The sequence below is a fragment of the Lepus europaeus genome, chromosome 6, assembly GCF_033115175.1.
Source record: "Lepus europaeus isolate LE1 chromosome 6, mLepTim1.pri, whole genome shotgun sequence".
NCBI lineage: Eukaryota > Metazoa > Chordata > Mammalia > Lagomorpha > Leporidae > Lepus > Lepus europaeus.
Genome location: NC_084832.1, coordinates 17,129,889 through 17,138,592, shown reverse-complemented (window position 1 = coordinate 17,138,592; position 8,704 = coordinate 17,129,889). Strand labels below are relative to the sequence as shown.

At 42.4% G+C, this 8,704-nt stretch overlaps 1 pseudogene; it reads right to left on the bottom strand.

Annotated features, from left to right (window-relative positions):
- Window positions 1-575: 575 nt before the first annotated feature.
- LOC133762040 (phospholipid scramblase 1-like) lies at window positions 576-7,351 on the bottom strand (annotated as a pseudogene).
- Window positions 7,352-8,704: the final 1,353 nt, after the last annotated feature.

Sequence of the window (8,704 nt, the reverse complement as noted above, 5' to 3'; positions counted from 1 at the left end):
ACATCTTTCTTTGTTCAGTGAAAACCATATAAAATTGGTAACTTATCATCCTGTCAATATAAACATTTGATATACAATAGGTTCCTGAAAATCCAAAAATACATTTAAGTTTTCTTTGGTAATATGGATATTGAGTGTTACTAGAACAGAATTTATTTTTTAACTTTTTGAATATACAGTATTTGCAAAATGACATTAGCTTTGAAGTGAAATAAATTACAACTAGATTTAATGTAAGGATTTATAATTTTATATTGGCTGCTTTAATAAGGTTTTAACTGATTTGTCAAAGGGAAAATAAATCAGATTTTATAATCCAAGACAAATTTTCATAAAAAGTGTCATTTCTAAATGCAAAAATGCCTGTGTTCTTTCTCATAAACTCAAAGTACACATTGCTGTAACATATAAAAACATTTAAAAGCTAGTGATATGGACAATAAACTCTAGAAAAGTAAAATCATACAACCAGAGCTCCAGACATCACAGCTTAATTCACATTCATCAGATTATCCCAATCAATATACAAATTACATGTTTTCTGAAGAGACTTTGATTAATCCACTACCATACACCTATATTGGCTCCAGGCCTCCACAGTTCGCAAAAAACATGAAGTCAATGAGGAAACAAGCACCAAGCACCACGGCTTTCATTTTCATATCCAGATCCGAAGGGTACTGGATGCCGGTTATCAGCATCTGTAAATGCCCCTCTGAAAAGCCCAGTCACGCTTTGTTCTTCAAGAGATTTAATCTCAAAATCAACATCTCCAAAGCAGTTACACTAAATGGACCACAAATTGGTAGCACATCCTCTTTCTTCTCATTTTGAATTTTAAACTTGGGCAGAAATGGATGCTGGGTCTGAGTTGCATATCCAGTTGGGACACCATGAGGCGCTTGAACTTCTGTCTTCTGAAGGCAGCAGGGGCAGCAACAGCTGGTAGAATCTTCGTGGTCTCTCCAGGGTGATCACTTCTCAGCCTGTATTAGCAAGAGCCCTCAATGAGAAAGGTCTAAGTGCCTCCTAGCAATTTCGGGTAACGCAGTCAGTATCTTCCACTGTTAGGAAAATCTTCTGTCCAAAGCTGTTCTTAATTTCATATTTGTTTGTACTTTGAAAATCTGTTAAGACTTTAGTATCTTAACCTCTTGATGAATCAGTACCTGATCAATCATCAAAAATTCTGATGTAATTCCTCTGGGATTGTTCTTGGTACTCCTATTTTAAACACTTCTGGGTGATCCTACAGCACGGCCAAGGTTGATTGCTACCACCTGAGAGCTCTGGCACTAAGTGAGCTCCTTCTCTTTATGAAAGCATCCAGATGAGATCTAAGATCCACTGGGAGGTTTCTGGCTAGACGATTTGGTTTGTCCATGATAAAAATAGTTCTCTCCCGACATCTGTGGGGAAGGAGCCTCCGGGTGAGCTTGGCACTGAGGCCAACAATAAATTATTGAGACCTTTCTGCTTTTGTGACGTATGCAATGATTGCTATACACCTCTCTTAGTACTGCTTTTGCTGTATCCAATTGGTTTGGGTTTGCCGAGTTGCCATTTCTTTAATTTCAAGAAATTCTAAAATTCCCTTCTTATTTTCTTTAATTCATTGACTGTTCAGGAATAAGCAGTTTTCATGTATTTATATAGTTTTCAAACTTTTTCTCATTTATTTCTAGTTTTATTATATTGTTAGAAAAGATACTTGATATGGTTTCTATTTTTTTTTAACTTGGTGACTTTGTAACCTATTATATGATCTAACCGAGAGAGTGCCATGTGTTATTGAACAATGTGTATTCTGCCACTGTTCAATGGACTGTTCCACAGAAGTCTATTAGGCTCATTTGATCCAGGGCTCAGTTTAACTTTGTCTTTTTTTTCCTTTCCATTAGCGAAAATGCAGTGTTAAAGTTGCCTACTATTTTTTGGCATATGTCTCTCCCTTTAAGTATATTAATGTTTGTTTCATATATTTGGGTGCTCCAATATTTGCCTATAGGATAATTGTTATTCTTTATCACTATATGATGATCTTCCTTGCCTCTTCTTACTACTTTTTAAAATCTATTTTATCTGGTATAAATCTGATTTATATGATCTGTGTTTTTTGTTTTTTTTTTTTTTTTTTTTTTTTTTTTTTGGTTCCATTTGGGTGGAATATCTTAGTCCATCGTTTCACTACTAGTCTATTCATGTCCTTAGAAATGAAGTAAATTTATTTTAAGCAGCATGTTGTTGGGCCTTGTTTGTTAAATGCATCGGATCACTGTCTTTTAATTGGAAACTTTAATCCATTTATATTTAAGGTTATTATTGAGAGAGAAATTCTTTACTTATGCCATTTCATTACTTGTTTTAGTTTTACTGTAGTTCCTGTCTTTCTCCTTACAGATCTTCCTTTGTGGCTAAGTGATTTTTCTCTAGTAGCACGTTTTGATTCCTAGCTTATTTTTTGTGTATCGTCTGTTTTTGCTTTGTAGTTGTCATGAGGCTTAACAGAAATATCTTCTGGTTATGACAGCTTTTTTTGAAATGATAATAACATTCATTGTGAAGATAGGGGAAGAAACAACAACAAAAATTTAAAAAATTGATAAAGAACCCTATCCTTGCACTCCATTCCTCCTTACATTTTGAATTTTTTTTTTTTTTTTTTTTTTTGACAGGCAGACTGGACAGTGAGAGAGAGACAGAGAGAAAGGTCTTCCTTTTGCCGTTGGTTCACCCTCCAATGGCCGCCGCGGTAGCGCGCTGTGGCCGGCGCACCGCGCTGTTCCGATGGCAGGAGCCAGGTGCTTCTCCTGGTCTCCCATGCGGGTGCAGGGCCCAAGCACTTGGGCCATCCTCCACTGCACTCCCTGGCCACAGCAGAGAGCTGGCCTGGAAGAGGGGCAACCGGGACAGAATCGGTGCCCCGACTGGGACTAGAACCCGGTGTGCTGGCGTCGCAAGGCGGAGGATTAGCCTGTTGAGCCACGGCGCCGGCCCTACATTTTGAATTTTTGATGTCTCATTTTACATCTTTCTTTTAACTTTATTTCTTTTTTAACATTTTTATGAGATGTATTTATTTGAAAGGCAGAGTTACAGAGAGACAAAGGCAAAGAGAAATGTTTTCCACTCCCCAAACGGCCAGAATGGCTGGAGTTGGGCCAATCTGAAGCCAGGAGCCAAGAGCTTATTCTGGGTCTCTACATGGATGCAGGGGCCCAAGGAGTTGGGCCAACCTTCACTTCTTTCCCAGGCACGTTAGCAGGGAGCTAGATCTGGAAGTGGAGCAGCTGGCCCTCAAACCAGCACCCACGTGGGATGCTGGGGCTGCAGGCAGTGGCTTTACCTGCTCTGCCATAGCACCAGCCTCCATTTTACATCTTTCTATGTTGCTTTCTCTCTTAATCTATTTATGTAGTGTTATTTTTATTACTTGTGTTCTAGTGTTAAGATGAATGGTTTATGCACCATGTTTATAATACTAGAGAATTCTGAATTTGTCTATATTGTTATTCTTACTAGTGAGTTTTCAACCTTTTCATAGTTTCTCCTTATTCATTAGTGTCTCTTTCAGTTTGAAGAACTCTAGCATTTCCTCTAAGAAGCTTCTAGTAGTGATAACTTCTCTCAGGTTTGTTTTTCTGAGCGTGTCTTTTCATATCTAAAGGGTACAGTATTCCTGGTTTGACAGTATTTTCCTTCAGTTCTGTGCAGGTCTCGTCCCATGTACTCCTGGCCTGTGAGGTTTCTGCTGAGAAGTTTTCAGAGCAATGGGGACCATTTAATGTGCTGTTTGTTTTTTTCCTGCAGCTTTGAGAATCCCTTGTCTTTAACCTTGGAGAGTTTGAGTACAGTGCATATTGGGGTAGACTTGGTCAACTTGAATCTGACCAATAACTTCTCATCTTCCTATACCTGTTTGGTTTCATTTTTCTCTCTGTTTGGACAATTTCTCTTTGAATACACTTCTACCCCCTTGACATGCCCAAGTCCTTTTGAACCTCAATAATTCAAATACTTGCCTTTAATGCTGTCCTAAAGTTCCCATAATCTTTCTTCATTCCTCTCAATTCTTTATTTTTTCTCCTCTATTTTTTTTTCAAACAATCTATCTCCCAGTTCACTAATACTTTGTTTCATCTACTCTTCTACTGATTTCTTCCATCACGTTTTTTATTTCATTTAGTGTACTTTTCAGTTCAAGGTTTTATTTAAAAAAATGATCCAGCTTTCTGTTAAGTCTCTTCTGTGTTAGGACTACTTAATTAGTTCTCTGTGAACTAGTGAAGTTCACTGTGTTTCCTTAAACAGCAATTTTGTTTCTGAGAATTTTCCAATATTAGTTGCTGTCTGGTTGGTTTCTGGTACCTTATTTTGTTAGTTGAAGTCACTGTTCCCTGAAAATCCATGATATTCATTTGCAAACGACGTCATCTGTGCATTGAAGGACTGAGTATCTTTCTCCAGTTCCTCTACTCTGGCTTTGTTTGTGACTATCCTTCCAGAAATTCTAAGCAGTCTTCTTATTTTCTCCAAACCTGTAGACTTGTCTGCTTTTTCAGCAGTAGATGGAGCCCAAGTCAAGGTGTACCATTTCTGCTCTTTATATTTTGTTGCTGTTTTAGTGCTAAAGGATGACCAAATCCCAGACTTGTCCCAAATCTGCGGTTGATGTTCACAATGAACTGGAGAAGTATATGAAAATGGTAGTGAATCTCTGTAAGCTTTGTCCTGGGACCTGGGATGGACCCAGATATCCAGGCTTGTGGCTACAAATACTACATTGCTAGATTACACCCAGAGCCCAGGGCCCACCAAGGCCTCACAGCACAGGGTAGGACCAAAGCCTACACTTCTATGGACTGCCTACTGCTGAGGTGTACTCATGGCCCAAGAACCATGCAACCAAGGTGATGCTTTCTGGGATATAATTCTGATCAACTGGGACCATAGAAACCCACTTGGTACTGGGATAGGTACAGAGGCTGTGTCCACCGGCACCAGCTTCAGGATGGGTACTGCCAGAACCTTCCCAATGTTGGGTTTTACCAGCTCAGCACCAAGTACAGAGACACAGTCCTGCAGTTTGTCTGCCCAAGGTGGGAGGAGTGCAGACAGTAAAGGCAGTCCAGGCTGACACTAAAGTGTGACACGTGTGGCTCTTACAGGCACCAGACCCTGCACAGCCTCAGGGAGACATGCCACACCCACACAAGGCTGGTGGCGATACCTGCCAAAATAACTGGCTCCCACCGGGGCACAGGTCTCTGGTGCTGGGGAAGATCTAGAGGCTCGATCTGCAAGCACTAGCCTGGGGGCAGATGCCCTTGGGCTTCCTCAGATGCCGAGTCTCACCAGCAGGTCCCCATCTGAGATCCCAGGCAATGTCCTAAGCCACCTTTCCAGCCCTAGTCCCCGAGGCTGGAGTTTTTCCCCAGAGGCTGGGGGAGGGATAACGGAGGCAGTCCCCTGGCCTCCTGGTTAAGGAGAGTCCAAAGATTCAGTCTTCAGGTACTGGCTTGGGGCAGGGGCTGTGGGGCTCTGACCCACATTGTTTTTTTTTTTTTTTTGATAGGCAGAGTGGACAGTGAGAGAGAGACGGAGAGAAAGGTCTTCCTTTTCCGTTGGTTCACCCCCCAGTGGCCGCTGTGGCCGGTGCGCTGCAGCCGGTGCACCGTGCTGATCTGAAGCCAGGAGCTAGGTGCTTCCTCCTGGTCTCCCATGGTGTGCAGGGCCCAAGGACTTGGGCCATCCTCCACTGCTTTCCTGGGCCACAGCAGAGAGCTGGACTGGAAGAGGAGCAACCGGGACAGAATTCGGTGCCCTGACTGGGACTAGAACCAGGGGTGCCAGCGCTGCAGGAAGAGGATTAGCCTAGTGAGCCATGGCGCTGGCCCCCACACTGTTTTTTGTTCATTTGTTTTAATACAAAAGGCAGGGTGGTTTTTGCCTGGCTCTCTTGGCTCTTGTAAGGTGACTTGCTGAATGGGTAGCTTTTCAATTTTGTGTGTCTATATGGAGACAATTGCCAGAGGGTACTTTTTTATGTTATTTATTTGAAAAGTGGAGAGGGACAGAGAGGGAGTGAGAAAGAGAAAGATCTTCCATCCACTAGTTCACTCCCCAAGTGTTCACTAAGCTGGCTCAGTGCCAGGCTGAAATCAGGAGTCCAGAAGTCAAGCTGGGTCTCCAAGTAGGTGGCAGGAACCCAAGGACTTCAGCCATCGCCTGCTGTCTCTCGGGGTATATATTTAACAAGAAGCTGGAATCTGGAGTGGAGTTGGGACTTGAACCCAGGCACTGATCAGGAGGTGCATCGCCAGCAGCATGTTAACCACTGCACCAAACTCCAGCCCCCACAGCACCTTATGCACCCTCTGTCCGGCTCTACCTCCTCACGATTTTTTATTTTAAAATCAACTTCTAAGCATAATCAGGTAATTTAGGATCTCGCATATGTCTGGAGATTCACTTGCCTTCCACTTGCATGGTCTCTCTTGATCTTTTTGATGTCTACAAATGTTGAACATTGTGTATATAAGAACATAATTTGGAAGTGAAGTCACATGAGAGTGGCTCCAATCATGAGTTGGGAGTTTGGTGTCTAAGTTGGGATATATGGGCCAGAGAGGGACTGTAAGAGATGCAGAGATAGACTGGTGAAGGTGAGAGTGGGTAGAGAGAGCTTGGTGCTAGAATTTTCAACTGAATTGATGTCAGGGTTTAGTAAATTCCACAGGCTGTAGAGTCACCAGGCTCCAGGACCCTTTAAGGAAAGCTCAGCCTTGATAGTTTTTCTTGGCCTCACAATGGAACCCACACAGAGCGTGCTGGCAAAGCCCAGTTGTCAAGTTGCCACCCACATTGGTGCCAAGCTGGCTTCTCTCTCCCTGATGACAGAATACAAATTTCCCCCGGCCCCTACATGAGCAGGAGCAAGACCCTCCATGTAAACGTCAGGGCATCTGAAGACTTTCTGTGGAGTTCCTGTGACTCAGCTGAAGTCGGCCAGAGACAGACATCTCTGAGAAATGTTCACTTTCTTTAAAACTTCGGAGCACCTACCTATGTTATTCAAACAGCAAACTACATAAGTGAGCACTCATTCAATCAAATAGTAAAAATAAAACTTAACTACACAATGGACCTGTTATACGCTTAATAAAAATTGAACTTGAGCTCAGTAGTAAGAAATTCACATGAGTGTAGTTGTAGTGTTTTATACTGCAAATTTGGAAATCAGCTAGGACTGATGTAGGAAAGAATTGAGCAGAAAAAAGCTACTTTAACTTTACATTGGAAGCCCAGGATCTACAACTTACAAGAGCCAGGGACGGCTAGGTTTCTCCATGTTGATAACAAAGACCACCTACAAGGACCACGTGGCTCAGTGGCAAGAAGATTAACTGTCCCCAGTCAAGTTGTGTCCTAACTACCAGTTTTTTTGTTTTGTTTTGTTTTTGTTTTTTTAAAGAATAAAATCTTGGGGCCGGCGCCATGGCTCACTTGGCTAATCCTCTGCCTGTGGTGCCGGCATCCCATATGGGCACCGGGTTCTAGTCCTGGTTGCTCCTCTTCCAGTCCAGCCCTCTGCTGTGGCCCGGGAGGGCAGCGGAGGATGGCCCAAGTGCTTGGGCCCCTGCACCCGCATGGGAGACCAGGAGGAAGCACCTGGCTCCTGGCTTTGGATTGGCACAGTGCTGGTCATAGCGGCCATTTTGAGAGTGAACCAATGGAAGGAAGACCTTTCTCTTTGTCTCTATGTCTATACCTCTACCTGTCAAATAAAAAAAAAAATTAAATTAAAATCTTAATTTATGAGGCTAGTGTAAACTGGATTATAAATCATATAACAAGTACCAGAAAAGAAAATAACCAGTCCATTTCATTTATATATGTGGATATAAGCAAATTACATGAAACACTGTGGAATTGTACCCAACATCATATTAAAATAATACACCAGGGGCCAGCACTGTGATGTAGCAGGTGAAGCCACTGCCTATAGTGCCAGCATCCCAGATGGGTGCTGATTAAGGTCCTGGCTGCTCCACTTCTGATCCAGCTCTCTGCTGTGACTTGGGAAAGCAGTAGAAGATAGTCCAAGTCCTTGGGCCCCTGCACCTGCATGGGAGACCCGGAGGAAGCTCCTGGCTTCGGATCAGCATAGCTCGGGCCATTGCAGTCAATTGGGAAGTGAACCAGTGGATGGAAGACCACTCTCTCTCTGCCTTTCCTCCTCTCTCTGTGTACTGACTTTCAAATAAGCGAATAAATCTTTAAAAAAAAATAATACACCATGATCAGGTGGGGCTTAGCACAAGAAAGCAAGGAGTCTTTACCATTAAAAAAAAAAAAAAAACAAAAACCTGTCAATCAATGACTTAAAGGCCTAAAAGGGAGAAATCATGATTAACTTGAGGTTTCCAGAAAAAGTAATTGATAAAGGATATTAACTGTTTGTAAGAAAAAATAGAAACCCAGAGTGAACTAAAAATAGAAGAACACTTGCATAATTTGCTAAAGGTTAACTGCCACCCCCCAGAGCTAACCTTGTACTCCACAGTGGTTAACTGCTAACCCCCAGAGCCGACTTCATACTCCACAGAGAAATTTTAGATGCACATCATTTCAGACTAGAAAAGCAAGAATGCCCAGCATCCCTGCCACTATGTAATATAGAACTGGAGAGCTGACCAATTCT